At 39.1% G+C, this 24,334-nt stretch overlaps 1 protein-coding gene across 1 annotated transcript in view; it reads right to left on the bottom strand.

Moving 5' to 3' along the window:
* The window catches only part of kcnab1a (potassium voltage-gated channel subfamily A regulatory beta subunit 1a), a 145,412-nt gene extending 121,474 nt beyond the window's left edge, over window positions 1-23,938 (bottom strand). Inside the window, exon 1 of the mRNA XM_046074799.1 lies at window positions 23,866-23,938. The gene's annotated coding sequence lies outside the window, so the exon portion shown is untranslated. The remainder of the gene's footprint in view (window positions 1-23,865) is intronic.
* Between the last annotated feature and the right edge of the window lie 396 nt (window positions 23,939-24,334).

Here is a 24,334-nt window from a genome sequence, read left to right as displayed (position 1 = left end):
AAGTACAATTTAAGAAATTTAACATTTGTTGTACATTTAAACACAATACATACACTACAAAATGTGGTATTTTGTTTCGTTTCTTTCAACATGTGTTCTCACATTGACATTTTTCTCTTGATTGTGCCTGTGTGACTTCTTATTCTAGGCAAATTCTGGCTACTGCTTTCCTAATTCCTTTGGATGTTGGTGATCTCCAGCTCTTATCATTTTACAAATTAGCTGGAAATAATGTCCATAATTTATAATTACACACACAGATTATATCCTTTGAGTCAGATTTATAGATTGGTGTGAGAGACCCCGGTTCGAATCCACTATGAGACACCACTGTGTCCCTGAGCAAGACACTTAACCCCTGGATGCTCCAGAGGCGTGCGACCTCTGACATATATAGCAACTGTAAGTCGATTTGGATAAAAGCGTCAGCTAAATGAATAAACGTTACGTGTTGAGAAACACGTTAAAAAGGTGGAAATCAGTTTTGCCTCCGAATATTATACTAGATCATTAGTCAGTATTTGAAGGTCACTTACTGCTGCTCTGTACCCCGAAATCTCCACCACGATACCATGGGTCTGAATTAAAAATGAATGATATAGGTCTGTGTGCATGTGTGTGTGTGTGTGTGTGTGTTGCACTTCTCTATATACCTGTAAATTAACTCATTAACCCTCGGATCACCATCTCAAAAGTCTTTGCAGCTGTGTGCCATAAATGTAAGCACTAAATATATCTACGTTACATTTTTAGAACCGACCAACTAACCGACCATCACAGAGACAAAACACTAGCAGCTGGTTGTTTCTAAAAAATATAATCTTGTGGGTTTACAATATGCCCCCATTTCTATGAGCTATTAGCCAGGTTGCCCTTATTTTAAGCCCTTTTCACCATTTCTCTGATTATCTTCCGTGTTCTGTTTTTGTTTTCCTCGCAGCTGCCCCGTAAGCAGCAAGTGATGACACACGCATAACTCTCAGTGTAAGGCACTGATTGTGTCCTATTTGTGTGTGTGTGTTTTCTTCTTCACGTAGGATCATGAGCTTTGTCAGCAAAAGCCCACACACTAAATATTGAAATTCTCATGAGATACAACACGCTATGTGTGGGTGTATACAGTACCTGTGTATGTATGGGAGTATGTTTGTATGCATGTGCTTGTGTGTGTCAGGGCTACCTGACCTAACACTGATGTGAATATAATTTCTATGATACACATGAAGTTCACACTGCAGACAGATACATTTTTATGGAGTGCATAGTGAACAAAACACACACATACATGTGTGCTGTATGTGTCCAAACACGCTGCAAATGTAAAAACAAGATTTAAAATTAATTGTAAACTGCTGAGTTATTGTTTGGAACAATCACAAAACCAATCCCAAATCAATCAGCATCAGTTAACAAAAACAAGAACTAACAAGAACCTGCACTAGGCTAGGCCATTGTACAACAAGACAATATCAAAGGACACTATTTTTGTTCATATAGATGTGCGCTGTGCACAAAATTATGAAAAACAAAAATATAAAAGTAGAGCTGCTGGTGATAGAAGTCATTGCACCATGAATGACATTGTCTAGCCTACAATGCTGTGTCTAATATGCAATTTGCCTACTTAGTGCTGCCGAATATCATTTTTTACATTTGAGTTTGTCACCCTAAAATAAAAAGTCTTAAACAAAATTCCCAACTTCAATAAAGTGATTCATTGGATTACCTGAGTTAGTACTTTATTTATTAAATCAACTTTCTTTAATGAATATAACTGGTCAGTTATGGTGCTGTAAGGTACATGCCTCCCTTGGTGTGCGGCAAGCGGGAGAGCAAACTGTATTTTGAACGCAGGAAAAAAATTATTTTTGAAAGGCTAAACACCAGAAAATATGAATTAAAGCAGAATATTTAGCCCGACAAAAACTTTTAGACTTGTGGACTTCACTCTGGAGTTATTGGAAATGTTTGGATCACCCGAGTCAGAAACAGTCCTACACAGCCACTGTGATTGGGCAATTGGACAAATACATATAGGCAAATAGAAACGGGGGAATACAGCAGATAGAGCCCGATAATTCTAACATGTAAATTTACACAGACACCTGCCTAAATATATGGGCAGTGGTTTTGGGCTGACTGTGTCCAGTTGAAAAATTTTAACATGTTGCTCAACCATAACCTCAATACAACATCTCCGTATAAGTTTAATATAAAGAGGAGCATCTGTATTTTTGACGGTACTGAAAATCATACCTTAGGGATTTCTAAATACCCTGGCCAAGAATATTGTAGACCTGTTGACTTGCTCAACCTAAATGCATTTGCTGGTTGGAGAGTGTGTAATTAAAAGTATTATAGAGTTAAATCTCTTTTTTTGTGCACGTAATAGGTTTGCAAAGTGAAAAAGCCGAAAGTCCACCCCAAAGGGAGTTCCCATCTCCCACAGAAAACTCTGCTCTGAACTGTCTGAAAACTTCTCGTTTGTATTTCAGCCATTTCCCTTTCATCCCAGTGACGTCACAGGGATGAAAGGCAAATGCGCGTCATATAACACTCGCCAAGCAGCTAGTCCGACATGCCCTCAAAAACACCGGTGGAAAAACACTGAGCTGCAGCACACACACCTCCTCTCCCTTCCAAACACTAGCTACCCTCCAGGCAGTCAATGGACATAAAGTTGTTACTGTGATGTAGAGACAGAGCTCAGTTAAAACTTTATGGATGAAAGACACTTTTGTTACAGATTAATAACTCACCACTCTGAAACTCTTGCTCCAGTCTATGTTGCCAAGCTGGTTGGCAATACAGCTGAACCAAAGCCCTTTTTACCGGCTTCTCATTGACCCGCCCTTCTCTGCTACTGTGCAACTCCCATCAAAGATCATTTAGAGACAAGATGTATCACTCCATAGCTACAACAAAGCGTTCAACACACAGGGTGAAAAGAGGTGCTGCGGCATTGTGCGGTATGACAAAAATATGGTGTTTTTTGAAAATAAAACATGTTCTGGTACAACCCCTAAATAGAATTTTTAACTGTTTTTTAAACAGCATACTGCATTGCACTGCTTCATTTTCATATATGAAAATAATAAAATGACAAAGTGCATTTCAATGTCAAAATATCAACATGTTATACAGCTGCTTTTGCTAGTTCAATAAAGGGTCTTTCCACAATATCACAAAACACATTTAATATGACTTTCCACAGCCTGTCCTCCCCAGAAAAACAACCATATAGGTTGTTTGTTCAAGCAGCAAATTACGAACCATACAACTGAACATACAATGCAAAAACTTTTTCATATCACTCCGCTAAACCCCACCCCCCAAACCCATTAGGAGGAGCCGGATGCCCTTTGAAACCTCATCGCACAAAGGGCTCGTTCTCCATGGCGACAGTCTCCTTCTGGCTCTGATTGGTTGTTTTGGCTCAGCCGAGGTGGATTCAAATGGCATTATGAGCAGTAGGAGGAGACAGAGGAACCTGATTAGTTCAGTTCAGTTCCATGTGCTTTATTGGCATGAATGTTTCAGTTAAACAGTGTTGTGAAAGCAGTTTGCAGCAAAATCAAAAAGTTTACATTTTAATTATCTGTCACATGTACAACTGTCGGGATAGTGACAGTTTCAGCGAATATGCCAAAAAGTTTTTTTTTTTATAAAAAAGTTACCTACTGAACCTTTAAGGTCCGTACACCTGTCACTGGTATGGGAAACGCAAATGTGTCCTTTTTGTAGGCATTGACAAATGACCTATTTTGTTGTTTAGGTATGAGGACATGTTGCTTTAGTAAAGAGATCATATAATGCTAAATTTCTGATTCAGATCATTTTATTTGTGAATTGTACCAGAATAAGGTTACATGGTTTAATTTTCCTAAAACACTGTAACTTGCTGCAGCATCTCTTTTCACCCTGTATGTTGAACGCTCCATTTTAGCTACCAAGTGAAGAATGTCACTTCTGTTAGCTTAGCTGTTCTGTGAGCTTTGTTGAGAGTTGCAGTACCTAGGTTAGGACTACTAGTCAATCAGAAGCAGAGGAGGGTGGGTCCTGACAGGCAAGGTAGTGAGATTCAAAACAAAGCCACTTCAGCCGGTAACTTTGGCTTCGGTTCAGCCCTATTGTTCGAGCCCAAGTCTGATCCCGAAACACAGGCAGTACAACCCTAACCAGCTTCGCAACCTTTAGCGGAGCAAGACGTTTCAGAGCGGGAAGTTATTCATTTGTATAAAATGTATCTTTCATACGTGACGTTTTAACTGTGCACTGTCTATTCATCACAGTAACAACTTTATGTCCATTGACTGCCTGGACGGTATCTAACCTTCGGCAGGAAGGACAGGAGTGAGGGGAGGAAGTAGGCGGATGTCTTGTCACTTGTGTTTTTCCACCAGTGTTTTTGAGGGCGGCACACACTAGCCGCTAACCATTATGATGCATGTTACAAAGTGACGCAGATAGGTTACGGAAGTAAAGGCTGGGCTACAGACGAGCTCAGGCAGTTCAGAGCAGTGTTTTCTGTGGGAAATAGGACTTTTTCACTTTGCAAACCTATTATATGCACAAAAATATATATATATAACTCAATAAAGGAAAGGTGAAAAGCCAAAAAGCATCTTTTTTTACAATATCTCCATTGTACTTTGTTTTGCAACATCCCAGTTAATAGACTGTTGCCAAACCAAAGTTCTCTGTGTAGACTCAGTACATTTTCTATACTTGTGCCTTTATCTAGAGCTCTGCCCAGAGTACCATGACTCAAGTTGACAGGGCAGCATCAGGGATGTCAGCCCTCTGTAAGCTCCTCATCTCCTGCCCATAGGACTGAGCTGTTCCCACTGCCATGGACTGAACTATTTTTGGCAGCTGTTTGGGGGTTGTTAACAGTGAGATTTGACGCTGCTGTTGAGCAAATCTGACTTGCCTGTGGCCTCATATTCCTATCAAAACTGTATGGTAAGCAAAACAAGAGAACACTCATTGTGCAACTAAGGAAAAAAGTTTTCGGGGTTATAGCTTGTTTTTTAAACAATTTAACAACTTAATTTAATCTTCAAACTTTCAGAGTGCCACCCCTTGAAGAATCGGGTACTTTAATAAGCTTCTCCAGGTGTTAGAACTAGGTTGGAACCACTGTTTTTCCATAACATTTGCAGAAGATAATACATTGAAAAGAGCCCAGAATGAGGAAGTAAAGTGATTTCCCCTTTCCTAAAAGTAGCTAGTATAACATTTTGATCAACTAAAAACATTTTCCAGCATGCTGTTGTACTAAAAGACACTAAGGCAGTGGTTCTCAAAGTAGGGTCCAGGGACCCCCAGGGGCCCTTGATGAGGTTCCAGGGGGTCCCCAGCAAAAAAGGGAAATCATTAATTTTCACTATAATTCCATCCATAAGTAACACAATGACAGAACAAATGACTATTTTGGTCATGACTGTCACACTTTCACCTATCATAGGGGAGATCCTGGGAAAAAATCTTATCAAATGGGGTTTAATTGTGTCAGTTTAGGGGTCTTTGAGGTGAAAAAGTTTGAAAACCAGTGCTTTAAGGAGTTGGCTGTTATTTTTTTTTCGGTAAATACATTTTGTTTTAAGCCTGTTTTTCACTGGCCAAATTATTTTCACAGCTAACGTAAATAACGAATGCACATAACCAAACTAGCTAGTTCCGCTGGCTACCATCTATGAACATGACTGATGACACAGTTGAAATGGCAGAATGAAAAAAGAAAAAGGGAGTGCATGAATGTTTCATTTGTCAGTCATAACCTTTAAAATCTATAAAGACAGCATTTCAATTTCACCCCTGCATTGACCTCACTCTCAGTACAAATGGTAACACCATGAAGCTTTCACACCCAAATGACTCCCAGCAAACTCTGTGCTCAAGGCTGAACCAAGTAAACAGACAGCTTACAGTATATAGCAATATATTTTATGTAGTATCCTATTATTTATTTCCTATTATTAATAAGAGCATCAAAAGTATCAGTAAATAACCCGTCACCCTTTTTGTCAGTTGAACTGTACCTCTTCATATCTTGTGCAACTACGCTTAAACATTATTCTGCAGAGTTTTCAAAATACCATCATGAGAATGTTAAAATGTTACAGTTATTGAGGCTTCATAATTCTTGATGAGTGCTCATGTGTGCTACTGGGAACAGAGCAAGATTTCATTTCCTTCGGAGTTATTTAATATTAGTGGGGCAACCTGGGTAATAAGTTTGAAATGCATGTACACACACTTGATGATACCAGCTGTCATACAATACTCCTGGGGATTTATTCCTGTAGCGTTTGTATCATTTAAGTGTTTTACACATTGAATCGGGATAGATTATGGGTCAAGGATATTAAAGTCATAAGTGTATTACAGTGGTGAGTCTTGGCCCTGAGGTCATCCTCATGTCAATCATGGATCATACCATGAAGATACTGTGTTCTGGCTCGTCCCCTCTTCCATCTCCCCACAGTGGCAGAGCTGTGAGCATGTTTGCAGAGGAAGCGCATGTGAGCTTGAGATGGATTGTAATGTAACTTTAATGACCAATCACTGAGCCTTATAATTGCGTTTAATTCATCTTGTCTTGTTGTTTGTTTTTCATGGGCCACCATAAGGCAATTACAATACTTTCCTGAAAAAATACAAAGACAATTAGGGCTGACCCCTAATAGTCGAAGATTCAATGCTTCAATGGCCAGAGCCTGATTCGACTGTCAATCTCACAGTCGAAGCTTCGCAGCGAAACAAGGATCACACCATTCTGGCGATATGGGGGTGCTCAGCGTCTGATTTTACATAGAACAACCAGTTTTCTCCCAATAACTTACTATACAGGCTATTACAATATACATTTCAATGTTTAATGCTGTAAATAAACATGTAAAAAGAAAAGAACTTTCACCCTGGGTCGTCAGTGCGCATGTGTAGGCGTAGCGTGCAAGTGTGCGTGCAGTGGAGGAACACTTGCTGAAGAGAGGGAGCGGAGGCCCAGCTAAACCATTGTTGTGCCGAGTTGTCCGCACCTCGCGGGAGTTTTGGATAATTTATCACCGTTGATGAACCACACAAAGAATATTATATTGTTTTTAAATAGCCAGCTACTTCAAAATAGACCTGCGAGGAAGCGTGACGTGTATGCAGTTGTCGGCAGCACAGCGTGCACGCAAAACTCACACAAGACCGGTGAATGGCAAGCGAGCGAGCGCGAGAGAGAAAAGGGTCAACAATAAGTGCCAGTTTAGCTGGAAATTTACAGTGTAAGTTGAATGAATAGCGACTGCAGCACTGCAGCTTTTCAAGATTAAAGCGGAGCCACCATATCCCCCCTCCGGCTCGCAATCGGCATGCACCAAAACCCACATGATTCGACTATAGGCAGGACTTCACGATTCTGGTTCGACTATGTAAATCCTTAGTCAGGAACAGCCCTAAAGACAATTTTGTGTGCGCAGGTGATATTTAAGGAGATAAAGTTGAATTGTTGTTGAATTTTAGATCAACTTAAGAAAAATAAAAGCCAATACAAACAAAAGTCAGTAGTTTTCATGATTGTATGTAAAGGCCTTCTCCTCATGAAACCTTCACTTAAAGAGGGAGTAAGTTTTTCTGCACAAAGATTGTTGATATTTGAACTCAACCGCCAAACAAACACACTTCCTTCAGTGCTGACCCCAAAACTTAAAATCTCTGACGTTGAAATGCCTCCACCCTTGCCTTGTCAAATAACTTCACTGTTTATTAGGGATGGGTACTGAAACCCGGTATTAGACGGGCCCCAGGACTAAATTATTAAAGACAGTAGTATCAATAAGAATTAAGAAATACAAATCTAATTTATAATAAGACGACAATTGTCCATGATGCTTTTTTGCTATTCCCAATCCAGAAGAGAGATCTCTCATGAAGCCTGCGTGCTCTCTCTCTCTCTCTCTCACACGCTACAGCACACACACACGACCTGCTCACTGAAACAAGCAATTTGTCCAGAGATTTATCAAAAGGGCGTCATATACAAGCAGAGAAATGCAGTGTTCAACTGCCTAGCTCATAGTTCATCTCTCATTGCGCCATCTACATCAGGTATGTATGCTAGCAGCCTACAGCCCACAGACAGAGTAAAATATTGCTGTTTCTTTTGCTGTAAATAATTGTTCATTTATTTTACATTTCGGGAAAATAAAGCAATGTTAATTCTGGTCTTAATTTGTTTAATTTTTTTCTCAGGCACTAACGCCACATGTTGCTGATTGGCTGGAACAATTTTGTGGGGAAGAACCACACCACTTCCTTTGCTGTCCATTTACAGAACCAGGGCTGTGTTTGAAAACTGGATTTTTTTTTTTTTTTTTTTACAGAGCACACACAAAACGAAGAGCTAACAAACCGCGAGAAAATATTCGCTAAATTTAACAAAGTATTTGATTACAATCATTTACTCTCCCTTTAATGTAAGTTGTGAATTTGCATCATAAAAATTCATGTTAGCACGAAAAGCCGGGGAAACTATTTTACAAACATGATGGTGGATAAACTGGGTTGATTTATTCTTCAGCAGTGGCAAATGAGCAGAAGAACAATTCTCCACAAAACATCCCCACACAGTTTCCATTATCCAGTGGCTGAGCACTGAGGTGTGTCACAGTAGAACGATGTCAGACCCTTTGCAGCTGCCACCTCTAACTCAGAGTATCAACAAAATTACCCCTGAAAATAAAACCTCCAGACCAAGAGGAGCTTATGTAACAGAGCGCTAAATAATTACTACACTGCATGATTCTTCTTAACCGTCATCCAGTTCACCTTTAGTAAGCTTATATCAAGAATGTATCGTAGTTCTCTGTTATACATTAGAATTGTGCCAAATTCATAATCACACTCAAACATGGACAATTTCTAATTAGATACATTTAAACACTGACATGTAAATATACAGTACTTTACACAGATATACCTGTAAAGCATCCAATGATAAGCAGCAGGATGATGAAATGATATTTTTGAGTCTTTGGTTCTATTAGGAATTTAACATTAAATTACACATTGACATAACACCACCACATGTGAGAAAATCAAAAGACCGCTCAATAGCATAAGGCCTCTTATGGTATTCAGCTCTCTCTATTCTCTCTCTCACATACACACACACTGGTCACCACTGTGTCATAATCCTGCATATCCATTTAATGGCTGTTTTTGTTCTCAGAGGAGCATTAGACTACAGCTGGTGAAGATAAGAAGGGTCAAAGTGTCATGATCTTAAATCTAACTACAACCAGTCAACTCCATTCCTTGTACTGAATACAGACTTACACGACACTTGTAATCAAATATATACCAGACCAAATACAGCATTACATATTGTAATTTGGAGAGCTAGATGTCATATGTTGTGTGTGTTTAAACATCATTCTATAATTATTCAAATCTAAACGTTAGTGGTTTAGATAACCTGGGTTGTTTACAACCTGTATGATCTAAGCAACTACATTTGTTTACTTTATCACAACACATATAATAGGCAAACCAATAAAAATAAGAACCAATAAATAAAAAAAAAAAATTGTACTTATCCTTCAAATACATATTAGTTTCATTCCATATTTGATTGTAGCTTCAGAGAGCTTCAGCAGTGCTGTGTTTCTACTACGAGTTGAATCTCTCCCCCTGTGTGTAGGTTAACACTTCCTCCCACTGCAGCTCAGGTCATTGCTGTATCCATCCAGGGTTACTGCTGTAAAATAAATGTGTTCCAAGCGGTTCCAAGGCAGCGATTTAAAAGAGGAAATAAAATCAATCTCTTTGTTTGCGCTTTGAAACTGCTTACACTGCAGGTATGAGAAAAGCCACCTGTACTAGGTTCCATTAAATCTTCAGCTTCTGAAATAATGCAATTCAAAATGTCACATCCTAAAATGAATGTGACTGAAATTCTACACAGTACATTTACAGGACAATATCTGAGAGCAAAATTGTAAAGCACAACTTTTTTGTAAACTTTCGTACATTGTACCTAAAAGCATGACATAAGGTTGTTCTCAAACTTGCAACATGTAATAAGCACATACTCCTACACTACCTGCACCACAATTAGCTGTTTGTTGCAGAGAGCAGCGATCCTGACTGCTAGAGAGTCTTCAGATATGAACACTTGATAGTGAAGAGTGGTAACAACAAGAGAAAACCGTCATCTCAGTAATAGCATTGCTATGGAAACAGTATGGAGGCGTTATGTGTGTGGGAAAAAGCAGCCATAAAATAACACCAGGGAAGAACGAAGATGCCAGATGGCAACCAGGCAGCATCTGGAGGAACGAAGGATACATTTATTCTGGTTACCTTGGAGAAGAAACTGTATACAGTAAGTAGGTTATTAAAAGAGGATGTTGAAGGCACTTTGATCTGCCATAGCAAGACTGCATTACATCGCTTTTTTGTTTGTTTGTTTGTTTTTTTTACAACAAATAACATTTCAGTGAGCACATGTCAAGACAAAGGAAGATAATTGCAACAGGGAAAGAAGTTTGATTTATTAAATTATTTTTTCCTTTTAGGCATTTTTAACAGTAGGTGCCACAATCTTCCTTTTGTTTTGAGGGTTATCACAATGTAGGATTTGTTCCGAGAAAAACTCCTTAATTCGAACAGCTTCTGAACACCCACAAGTCAAACTTCGACAAAATACAGCAGAAGAAGACAGCACCACTCATGCAGAGCCGACATCGAGAAACTTTCCCTTGATTTTATTTTATATACTGTGTTTGTGACCTTCATGCCTCGTCTAACAGACCATATTTCTTTTGGTTACACACACACACACACACACACACACACACACACACATCTGCTGCAGTTTTGTTTGTGTTGATTATAAATTATTTTTTTCAACAAATGGCCAATCAATGTAACAAAAGCACCAAATCACATGCTGCACTTAACTCTAATCATATGTTTCTGAAGTCATTTGAGTTGGGTAAAGAGTGTAGCATTTTAGCAGAGAAACACACACAGCCACACAAAGCAAAATTCAAAGCAATGGTTATATACTGTACTTAGCTCTGGCTCTAAGAGTACTTCACGTGGGCTTCATGACATTTCACCTCAGTACACATGTCACAAACCCAGGCACCCCAGGCACATGTCACAAAAGAGACATGTACAGTACATTGCTCTTAGTATGTATTGTAAGGGTTCTTTAAACCCTGTAATATGTAAATTAGTTGTACAATATATGTATGTGGCAACTACAGTATTGTATGGTTAAGATGAGGCCAATATTAATTTATGGTCCAAAACAGGACATAATCTCACTCTCAACACCTTTCTACCCTGAGTTTTTGCCCTGTTACATGGACAGCACATTACTTCATTCATTGGCACTACAGGTTGTCACTGGTACAAAATGTTCCAGCCAATCCAAAACTGAACCATGGAATACCTCCCAAACCCTGACATGCATCCTTGCATTTGCAAAAAGACTCAAGGCCAATTGGACCCAATAGAAACATTTTGTTGTCCCAAACAGACCCAAACAGAGATAAAACAGAACTGGCAGTTCATAAAGCGCCACACAATTAACAAGCAACTCTTTCTTTCTCTTTTTTGCCCTTTTTTCCTCACTCATTGTTGGATTTGGATATTAATGGAGTTCTGCGGTTTTGTCCAATATGGCATCATTCCTAGGGAGACTTGGCTGCTCAGTAATGTTTCTCTTTCAGTTGCTAAATTAAAATTGGTGCGCAGTGGGGGTCACCGTACATAAACCACTGGAAAAAGACTCGTTTGGGTTGGTTGAGCAGGTACATGTACATTAAATTGAAGCGCAGAGCTCCACAGAAAGAAGCGCTCAAATCCAAAGAGCCTGTTAAAGGGCAAAACTTGTGTGAAACAGAAAATGGTAAGTTTATTTGAATGAGAATTATTCCTCATGTGACTCTCTCAATGCTAAGTATTTCCCTTCCAGGTAAAATCTTTTGAGAGAATTAAACAGATGCTGTGTCTGTTTGCGTCTGTATGTGTTTGTGCTTGCATTCACTCATTTGTGTAATCATGTACATGTGCTCTTAACATCAGCGTTTTAGTGTCTGTGAGAGGGAGAGAGAGCCAAACAGCTCAAGAGACAGTGATTACATGTGTCTCATCTACCAGCTCTGGTGAATTCATCACTTTGTTAATTGGATTATATCAAACACCTGTGTCTAGTCTAATGTGCATCTCCCTCTGCTTCAATTTCATGCTCCAATTACTTGATGATTACTAGTTGGGTCAGTAAAAATTAACTTTGTTTCATACTTTGCATTTATATAACTTTACACCTACATAAACACATTTCACTTTAGAGAAAAAAAGTTGCAAGCTCGGCTGTAGGTGTTGGCTGGTCTTGGCTTTCGTTTATTTGTGGATTTATTCTATTCATCTTGAAATATAGTTTGATTGTGATTATTTATGAAAAGCTATAACACTGTAAATTTAAAGCAACATTATGTAAGATCTGGTGTGATTTGGCGCTCCTACCATTTCAGAGTATAGTTCACCGCTGTCATAAATAAGGCTGTACACGAGATTTTGTTATGAATACATTACTTATGATCAAAAACTAGCAACTCGACAAATGTGCTAACACAGCCAAACTTCGCCTCTGCCATTTGCTAACGTTATGTTCAAAGAGGCTGCTGAGCCCAGTTACGTTTCCCACTCGCCCACGGTCTCAGGCTCTCACCCATAAGCAGCATAATGTTGCTTGAAACTTGGGTGTCTAGTGACACATAAGCACTTACAGTATCGTTAACGATGTCCGAGTGTGTTATCTAGTAAGTTTGCTAAAATCAACACAAGATTTATAGCTAGCGGCTAAACTTCTGTATGTGAAACCTCTGGCTGATTTTGCTCAAGTCGATAACTTTGCTAACACAGACAAACATCAAGCAAGCGCCACAACACAAGACAAAGCTAGCCAGCTAATAAGTTATTACTACTATTGTCTATCAGAAAGAAGGGCAGCCTCTGTCCTGCATCCTTTCAACAGTTTTAGCTCACGCCAACAAGTAAAAGCCAGTCCGATATTTACTCTTGTCCGGTCTCTTGCTCGCTTCCTCTGACAACACCTTCTCCGGTCTCTTCACAGCCTCTGCCATGATCTCTATACTAAGAATACCAAGTTAGCTTCTTCCAAAGAACTTACAGTATAATGTATAATGTACACTGTCCATTATTTACTTTTACTTCTTATTGGTGTTAGTAGGGCTGCAGCCAACGATGATTTTAGTACTTGAAGCTTCTACAGATTATTTCATCAATTCATTGATGTGTCGTTTAAGAAGTACTTTTGCTTGGCGGCGGCGCCCCCCCACCCCGCTATATAATATCATGATAGATATTTATTCGTCCTTTCTGAAATTCACAGTGTGTCATACAGCAAACATCAGACCAACAACACCAACAGACCAACAACCAGACAACTGCTTTACCAACACACACAAACATCACCTGAGTGCTGTACAAGTTAAACTAAGGTGCAGCTCCCCGACACCCAGTTAACTCATGAGTGTGACGTTACAACTCCCAGCCCAACCAGGAGAACAACAAACACGTGTGCATTTACATTTGGCTAGCCTTCAACTCAACAATCAATCATGATTTCAGTTAAATGCTAAATTTGCTGTTATGGTTACTTTGTCTGTGGTCCGCTGGCAGAACAGCGGGTGCTTTCAGATCAGGTGCCGTCGCGCTGTTGGTAGGCGACATAAGTTTTGTTTTACAGTGGACGGACTGTGACATTACAGAGTTGTTGTTTTCTTTTAGCTTGAAATAATCCCATACTTTGGACACTTTCTTCTTCGTCCCTCGCTATTTCCTCTCTCTCTCTCCACTTTGCAAACAGCGCCATCATGGTCACGTCGCGTCCACACAGCATATGTGTGACAGTAATAAATGTCGGTGCAAAACAGTGCGCTTTATAATTATATGGATTAAACGAAGTGTCATTGCAAAGAATTTTAGTTATCGATTTATCGATAAATTGTTTCAGCTCTACTGTAAAGCATTACGCCGCTGTCGTGATAAATGTCCTGTCCAGGATTCCATTGTTACATAGAGCAGTAGCAGGCACTGCAGTCCCAGAGTGGCAATGAGAGAGACGCCATTCACGCTTTTACAAGTCAGTGTACCATCAAAATAATTTTGAAGCTGTTATTTTAAGATACATACTCAAAAATGTTGCCCAAGCAGGTGATTTCTTTTAGAAACTTGCTAATTAGACCACTTTTCAAGACTGAGCTTGATTGACATCTCCCTCATTCTCTTGTTACATTAGAGTCTCATTACAGTTACTTCCTAAGTCTGAAATCCTATCTTGTCTCAGTTTAGAGTGACATTTAGGATTTTTAGTAATACAGAAACATGTTTCCTAACTGCATTCAGTAAAAAATCTTATCTTATGATAGGAATTTAGCTGTTACAGGATCTAACTGAAGAATTTCCTAAGTTGGGAATCCTAAGGTAGGATGGCATAGGCCCCTTCTATTTTCAAAATAACTGCCAAAATGGCAGCACCACTGTTGTTAGGTCTGTATGGCAATTACAATGAAGATGGGGAACAACTTAAACACCAAAATATTATTATTTAAAGGCTACCCTAACTGTGTGATAACGCTTTAAATTTCCAGGCCCATGTATTAATGGCTATGTATTGATTGCCAAGACAATTCATTTTGAATGTGATAGATGTGCTATGGTACATTACATTACATTAATTCATTTAGCTGACGCTTTTTCATCCAAAACCACTTACAATTGCTATATATATGTCAGAGGTTGCACGCCTCTGGAGCAACTAGGGGTTAAGTGTCTTGCTCAGGGACACATTGGTGTCTCAGTGGATTCAAACTCGGGTTCTCACAAAGGCTTGTGTCTTATCCACTGCCCCATCACCACCCACGCTATGTCCATTCAAATCTTTATCCAGGGCCAATGATTTGGAAAAATACTTCCCAGAAAAGGTTGAGTTTCCTCTCCTCTACCAACACGATTAAATCCTCCGACTCATCGAAGCTAAAATTGAAGCTGCAATGTAACACCCCTCTATTCTTGTTCATCATAGAAACTAGCTAGCCAGTGACAAGGTGAGAATGCAGTTGTTAAGAATGCGGGCAGTCTTGTGTACGTTCTAAACACAGATACAGGACTGACCGGACGAGTGTCAATTGAAGAATCTAGTTTATAGTTTGTGATGCGATTCAGATGTAACCCTACACTGAACAATAGGAGGTCTCTGCAGTGTGTGAGCAGTATTTGTGTTAAGAGTAAAGCAAGGGGCTTCTGAGTAACGTTAGTTCGCTGTATGTTTTTAGCATCTAAAGCATGCTAGGTAAATAGTCTGTTCAACAATGTCTACAACTGTTAATAAACAGTAAAACTATAGCATGAGTCAGTGAACTTCATGACACATTTCTAGTTAGATTTTTTAAGTTAAGATAAAGTCAGAGATAGGACAGCACACAACCATGAGTTGAGGAGTTGTTTCTGTGATAGAATAATAGGATTTTTCCTTTCTTTGAAACATAAGCTAAGACATGCAGTTAGGAAATGTTTCTGTTGTAATACATAGTGACATTTATGGACTATACAATAGGGCTGCATGAAATAATAAACAAAAAAAACTTTTTTAAAGTAGCTACTGGAGATATTAGAACCTTTTTTATAGTATAACCCTTATTCAGAAATTCCTCTCTTGTCCCACTTTGTCAAAAATGATCATTAGCAAAATTACTTAAACCATAAAAGTTCTGAAATGAAACCACTGAATGATAAAGGGAAGATGAAGCAGTCGCATGAAGGAGAGCTCAGACATCCTGCCAAACCACTTGGCTCTTCTGATAAGTGCATTACCGTGGTGGTGGTGGTGGTGGTGTTGTTAATGTGATTGGGTAGTCACACTGTGATTGAAACCCAAGTCCAAACTTAAAAAAGGAAGACCTAACAATGTTAAATCATAAAGTAACGCAAAAATTATAATATTAGGGGATAGGCTTGGGCCGTAGCAAGGTATTATGGTATAGCTACCAGAGTTTTTAGAAATCCTGAAAGTATGTCTTTCAATACAGTCAAAAACACAGACGCTCCTCTTTCTATTAAACTGATACAGAGATTCTGTATTGAGGAGATGTATTGTAGTGTACACTATCAAATGTGTGCCAGAAAGGTATGAAAAAATAGATACCGCCCAAGTCTGTTGGGAGATTTCTGACTGTATAAGTTCTTCCCAAACTTTGTAAAAGCTTTTTTAAATATAAGGTTTACTGTGCAAGAAATAAAAAAAACAACAACTGTAAACATATAGATGAATGCTTGTGTGTGTGTACTGATTTCTGCGTGCGTGTGTGCGTGCGTGCAAGACATAGCACTTGTGTCTAATGATCTACACTCAAGGGATTCCTCATCGCTCCTGTGTGCTTGACAGGGAATTTCTGCACCACATCTCCCACCATTTACCACCTGTGCAACATACAACTCATCAAGTAAGATTTATTGGCTACGTCTGTGTGAAACAATAAAGATTGTTTCCTATAGTATCTGTTCCTGCAGGGGAGATTAAATCATTTTATTATATATATATATATATATATATATATATATATATATATATATACACACACACACACACACACACACACACACACACCACAGAAACAACAGCGCAAACATACTAACATATACAAAGGTATACATTACTGTAAAGTTACATTAAGACATTATTATGTATCAGTGATAGAGGTTAGGCAAAGTAAGGCAAAACTTATTTATAAAGCACGCTTTGTACAGAGGAGTAAAAGAAAGAAAGAAAGAAATTCACAACCTTTTGGACATAACAAGCACACAGGAAATGTACAAACACAAACTATTCAAAGACTAAGATAGAATACAAGTCATTGAAAGGCAACATAAAAAGAAATGTCTTGATGCTGCTTTTAAAAGAAGTTAGAGTGTGAACACATCTCAAGTGCTCAGGGAGGCTTATCCAGCAGCTAGGAGCATAAAAACTAAAAGGCAGCTTTCCCGGATTTTCTATTGACACTCAGAACAGCAACAAAACTAGGGCTAGATGATCTGAGAGGTTTGGTTTATAGCTTTTAAGCGTGTCACATACCGTAGAGCAAGGAGAGTCACAAGCAAGTTAACGTTTGCAGTGCAGTGATTAGAGGGCAGACGTAGTGTACTTTCTTTTCTGCAGCATACTGAATGAACTGAAATCACTCAATCACAGCAGTAAATTTTACAAGTTACAAAAGCATACAAGTCAGAAGCCTCTTATTGGCCCCCTTTACACTTGCCAGTAAAATGCATCACATATCCTGATTGTATCTAGATATGATTTTAACCTGGAAAAATTTACACCTGATATAAATATGTGTCTCCAGTGTCCACACTAAGAGACAATCGCTCTATCCAGTTAAAACAACCAAATGTCACGTCCAAAACTCTCAAAGCTCTATAACTATAGACTGTACTATAGACCGATAGGTAATATCATTAGGAATCACAGTATAAATTTCCATTGTTATGCTGATGATACTCAGTTATACCTTTCTATCAGATCTGACAAAAACAACCAGTTAGCTAGGCTTAAAACGTGCATTAAGGATGTGAAGACCTGGATGTACAACTATGAAAAAACTGAGGTTGTAGTACCTGGACCCAAACACCTCTAAGACACATTGACTGCAGACATAGTTGCTCTGGATGGCATTGCCATGGCCTCCAGCACCACCATGAGGAATCTGGGAGTTATTTTTGATCAAGACATGTCTTAATTTACACATAAAGCAAACTACAAGCAGCGCCTATTTACACCTTCGCAATATTGCAAAATTTTTAAACCTTCTGCATCGAAATGATGCAGAGAAACTTGTCCATGCATTTGTTACCTCAAGGCTTGACTACTGTAACTCTGTAACTGTTTTCAGGTTGCTCAAAAAAGTCTCTCTCAAGTCTCTCCAGTTAATACAAAACGCTGCTGCACGCACACTGACAAGAACTAGTAGGAGAGATCATATCACCCCTGTCTTAGCAACTTTGCACTGGCTCCCAGTAAAATCGAGAATTTTTTTTAAAATACTTCTTACATACAAAACCCTTAATGGTCAGGCACCATCTTATTTGAAAGAACCCCTGACACCATACTGCCCCACTATAACACTGCACTCCCGAAATGCAGGGCTACATGTAATGCCTAGTGTCTCTAGATGTAAAATGGGCCATCCGGCACATTGGCTGTGGAATCAGACCCCTGTCTGGGTTCGGGAAGCTACCAACATTTCCATGTTTAAGAGTACGCTAAAAACATTTCTTTTTAGTAAAGCTTTTAGTTAGGGATTTCTTTTCTTTATTTTGTGAGAAGGCTTATAGTAAGGGCTAGGGTATTTTATGAATTTTTTTACATTTTTACATTCTTGTTTTATAATTGTGTATTTTATTGTTTTTTAATGTGTGTATCTTGTTATATGTTCTCAGCCTTTTTATCCAATTCTGCAATCTTTGTGTCTCTGTTTTCTGTAAAGTGTACCGGGGCCACGCAGCTAGTGATTTTACAATAAATTTGACTTGACAAAAACTTTCTGAACCATTATTTATATACCCAGGTTTTCCTCTCCGCTCAGCCGGAAAGTGAAAGTTCCACCTGGCATTGTTTCCCAGCACAACCTTTCTTCATAATATTTAGTTGTTTATATTGAGTTTAATTCAACAGTACGTGACTTCACGTTCACAAACGGATACATCCAGTTCACCGTGCACCAAAATAATGAGCACGTTCAACGAACAGCCTCTTTATTTGCATTCATGCGCAACAATGTATGGATACACTGCCTGTCTGCACGTCAAACTTTTGATTTTATTTGTAGAAGAGTGCAATCAATACATATTTACACCCACTTAGTTGCTGTGGATTGATAACGCATTTGGATTTACACTTGTGGTCAGAGTGGTCACAATGCATCCCTGACCCCCTCGGGAGGTGGTTGGTCGACAGCATCACAATCTGTCCTCAATGCATTTTGGGTGCGTTTACACCTGTACTTTCATGAGGTCAAGCACCATCCGATTGCAATCCAATCACCCAAAACATATTTTAATACCAGGTGTAAAGGGTGCCATTTATGCAATGTTTTAAATGGTCACAAAGCTCCTCTTGTAACTGTTGGCAATATGGCCAAAAATGTTATCACAATGAAAAAATGTCATATCAGTCAATAGATAATTAACACGATAATTGTCAAAATCAATATTTCTTTCAACTTTACAGGCTATTTTTTGCTTCTGAGTCAAACTTGAAGAAACCAGATGGTTAATTGTGGTTCTATTTCATTCTTCCTGACAGCCAGACGGCGGTGCTTTAGCACTGGATTTGGATGTCTTCATCTCACATTTGCGCAGGTCGAGTAATTATAACTATTATAAGTCACCTGTGACCATGCGATGACGTAGGGCGCACGCACCAGTATAAAACCCTTGCGTCATCACGCAGTCTGTTCCTACAGAATCTTCACATCTTCTTGCCCAGATTCTGAGTGACAGACAACTCTGGCAGTCATCCAGATTTCATAGAACCTCAGATTTATTCGTAACTCTCGTTTTAAACTATTCTTTATGGTCAGACCCATCAAAAACACTTGCCAAAACAGTGGATCATTTCACAAAACATTCCAAACAATTATAATGATAGATGAACAATGGTCAATCTTTTTTCAATATAAAAATATGCATGAATAAAGTCCTTCAACAAAATAAAGTTCCTCAACAAAATAAATATCTTGAGAAAAATGAAATGCTGATTTGTCTGTGATTCAAATGAATTAAATTGAACATTCATTGAACATTTGTTTGCATTTAAATCGAGGAAAATTATATCACGATAATAATCGTTATCGTTTTATTGCCCAGCCCAATGTGTAAATACTCATGAAACTACACACTGAAATGGGAAACTGCAGTCACTGGCCACAGGTAGCTGCATCTTTGCTGCATTGCTGCACTGAAGCCACTAAAGCACTTAACTGTTTATTTATGGATTTGAATTTATGCAACTACTAGTCCAGTATTTGCACACAATGCAAAGAGTATTGTTGTGCATCACAATGTTTCCCTACACTTATTGCAGTATTGAACAGTGACAATACTGCAAGTCCACAGGGTGTGGGGGTGTGTGTGTGTGTACGTACACTTTAGTTTTATTATGCTGGCAATCTCTCATACCCCACTCGTTGTCCCCTGATCTCTCACCTCTCCCCTCCTAGGCCTTGGGGGAGATTACAGTGTATTACCTTTTCTTACAAAAGATAGCACTGCACCCGAGAGCACACATCCAGTCGCACACACAAACTGGCAAAGACTCAAGCTCCTCTCTTATACATTACAATCTCTGAAGATACACACACAGAAAAAACAAGAAAAGTGCTGATTCAAGGCAAGTAACTAACTTTGCCTGCGTCAGTGTATCAGCTTAGTGCTGTAAAGTGGAGATATATGGTGACACTAAAACTGAACGGAGATGGAGGGATAACGCTAATGACTGGACTAAGGGAGGTTAGAAGAAACAAAGACTGAATGATAGAAAGAAGATTAAGGACATACACATGGGTAAAGTGAAACAGCATGGTAGCAACAGTAAGATAAAAAATGAGCTTAGAGAAAATTGGTTTAGTGGAAGAGGGAAGTGGGCAGACAAAGGAGAGGTAACGTTAACTGTTTATTTGTTTGGGAGAGCTAGGTTGGATATTATATTGCCCCCTCTTGAGCTGAGGCGACAACTCATACTGCTTCCATCACTGAGCACTGCAGCACCTCTTAAAGCAATCCAGTATTTCACTTTGGTCAAACATTTCCTCGTCTCTTGGCAAACACACCGGTGTGTATCTCTTAGGAACTCATGAACAACTGACTTTTAGATGTTCTGCTTCACTGCTATCAGCGGAGCACAAGCTTTTTGTTTTTCAGCTGTAAATGTAAGCTATAAATACAATTAGGAAATAGTGCCTTGACAAATATGAAACCGTGACACATAAATTAAATATCAAGATCTCTGGTGCTACAGTTTGTATTTGTGCAGTAGTGTGAATTTAGTTTTTCAAAATGACACAAAGGAGGTAGGGGTGCAACAAATAATCGGCGTAGATGACTAAAATCAATTATTAAATTAGTTGGCAACTAATTTAAAACCAATAGTCGATTATTTGTTTCAATAATCAATAGATTAAATCGGACTGTCGTTAGTTGCAGGAAGTGGGAGTGATTGCACACACTCACTGCTGTTCAGTCTACTGCTGACAAGTATCATACACACAAACACTTGTATCCCCATGCTTTCATGTCTACTGTCAGGTCCACGGCTCCCCCTAGTGGTGACACCACCAATCAGCACTATTAAACAAATTACACTCTGGCTCTCTCTTTTGATCTCTCTCTGCGTCCCCCAAGACTCTCATTTTGTATCTCCTTTTTGTAACTAACCCACTGTGTCTCCTCACCCACCCACATGTGCCATGTAGCCGTTTCCACTTCCCCTCTAGGGGTTCTTCACATACCTACGCTCATACCCCTCATGTGCACTGCATCATCATTAAAAATGAGGTATTTAACTCTTATCGTGAAAGATCTAGAGTGGGTGAAAGAAAATGGTTCAGTTTCACATCCCATCCTTGTTACAAACACATGCACAAACCTATTAGTGAGTCCCTGTGGGGATTTCTAATTGAGTTACATGCCTGTGTGCTCAGACCTTGCAGGCTATCATTATGAGTTATGGTACTTTAGCTGTGGTCTGATTTGCCAAAGGCTACAGAGTCACCTTGAACATCAATTCATAGATTTAAAGTAAAAGGATGAGTGTGAGTGCCGCAATGTTAAAGTTGGCACGGCTCCTTTCCTTTTAGGTGAAGCAGAGTAAGATGATGCTCCACTGGGAAGTTATCCTCGAGCGACCTCAGTGAGACCGAAGGAGAGCAATGCCTCTTAAATAACCGCCTATCAGCCCTCATCAATAATGGACAAATACCAAGAGAGGGGATAAGAAAGGGAGCGAAACTTACAGACCAGAGCAAGAGATGGATCATTATTGAAGATGTTGTATCCTTATTTTGACAGCCTGTATCCAGTGAATGAGAAGATAAAACAATTTAAAAAAGCAAAGAAAGAGAGGAGAAGAGGGAATGTACCTCACCACTATCTGACAATACAAGAGTTTTCTCTGCCACTGCTCAAATTTCTGTGTCACTTTATGTCTGTCTCAGATTTAATGAAGTTTTGTTTCAAGATTGTTTTTCTAAACCGTTCGAGCACAGTGACCGTTAAGCCCGTCCCGACAGTCATCATCTCCTGTCTGGCCCTCTCCTAAATGAGCATGTCAATAGGACAAACTGATGCCCTATTGATCTACTGCTGACAGAAGTCAAACACCAGAGGTCTGTGCCTGTGTTTGCAGAGACTGACAGTTACAGCGATGCGTGTGAGAGACAAGTAAACTATCCAAGCTGTAGAGTTGATTTATTAATGAGGGTCATGTGAAGAACATACACTGGCTAACTTAATAGCCGACTAATGTAGCTCAACACTAATGACATCTAAGAACCAATTTCAGTACATGTTCAGGTACAATAAGATTGCTTCTGCCTGTTTTGGGTTTATGTTAAGGCGTAGCCGAAACCCGATTAGAATAGGGTGATTAAATGTTAGTCAGTGAAATGTCTCTAAGTAACATTTAAACAAATGTGTTAATGTGTGTAAGTTTGGGAGGGAGCAGGCAGTACACAAAATCATTGATCAGTAAGATTGATAAAATACTAATTAACTTAAAGGGCTAGTTTGGGATTTTTGAAGTAGGACTGTGTTAGGTACTTATCCATAGTCAGTGTATTACCTGCAGTAGATGGCGGTCAATGTTAAACCAGTTTGGACATGCTTCTCACATTTAGAATTACAAAACATTGGTCATGCGATTGAAGAGCACATGTGCTATATACACCCAGTTTATACAACAATCCTGCAATAAATGCTCCCTTCCTGATGGTTATGCTGATCAGTTGAGGTACTGATTTCACTTTAAGGTAATTTTGGAGGATGTAGTTTGTGGTGGTATCAAATTGTGATGTGGTGCGGACATAAGGGCTCAGATTAGGGGCACGATGATACAATTGGGTTAGGAGACCTGACTATGCAGTAGAACAAGATAAGAAGTTTTTTGGCACTACTTTGAAGAAATATTTGATGATGAAATGAATGGGGGATCTGGGGTGCTCCCCCAGAAGATTTTGAGCATTAAACTCGTAATTACCTGCATTCTGGAGACCTTTTTCTGCTCCAATTTAGGGTGTTTTTGTCTTTAGGGATACAAAAGGGTTATATTTAAATTGCATTGCATGTTTTCTTATTGTGCAAATAAACCTTTCTCAAAGCATTTTCATTTGTTAGTTAACATTTCTTGGTGCTAGCTATTTTTCTGAATTTTCTTTAGAAATGCTTTCAAAAAGTGATGGGGACAAAATCAGCCATTAAAAAATGTGGTGGGCACATGTCCCAGCGTTCCCAGTGGATATGAAACCTATGAAAACTAATAACCAACTGCAGTTTGTCCAACTAACTATGTTCAACAAACAATCACACAGATAATAAGTGATAATTTACTAAAAATCCTAACTGGCACACTTCAGCGTTCAAGCAACAGTTGGCTAACTTCCACTTAACCAAACATCCTCGAATATTAGGTCTACTGCACAACAACAGAAGATGAACCTTACACAGCCACGGCGGAACATTTACCAGCCACAGAGAAAGTACAGACTGAGAGTGTTTTTAACTCACGTTACTTGAAGAGGCTAGTCTCCTTTTCTTTGTTAATACTTGGTATTGTTTAATGCAAATCAAAGGATGTGAACTTCACCTGGCTTCCCCCGAGCATGCATTGACGTCACAGTCGTATCGGGGTGCGATATCATTTTTCACCACAAAGGCTGACTAAACCGGCCATTACAATCCAGATGGGCGCTGTTTCACCTGTTCAAAGAAACTAAATGAAAACTGAGGAAGAGATGCCCGCGAACACAGTAAAACATTGTTGAATTAATCTTTTTAATTAATAAAGATAGATAGTGTTGTAGAGTAAACCTCACTGTCTTTGTGGGGGAAGAACCAAGGGAGTACAGGATGGTTAGTCCATGGAGTATGTTACTTTAACAGCGTAACTTCATTGAAATCACTGTACCTTAAAAACCATAAAGCCCTGGTTAAAGGGATTTTACAATCTATTAATTTCAAAATAATGCTGTCTTTC

The sequence above is a fragment of the Micropterus dolomieu genome, linkage group LG17 (genome assembly GCF_021292245.1).
Source record: "Micropterus dolomieu isolate WLL.071019.BEF.003 ecotype Adirondacks linkage group LG17, ASM2129224v1, whole genome shotgun sequence".
In the NCBI taxonomy this organism is placed as follows: Eukaryota; Metazoa; Chordata; class Actinopteri; order Centrarchiformes; family Centrarchidae; genus Micropterus; species Micropterus dolomieu.
The sequence above is the reverse complement of the archived record's forward strand: the minus strand, read 5'-3'. Positions and strand labels throughout refer to the sequence as shown.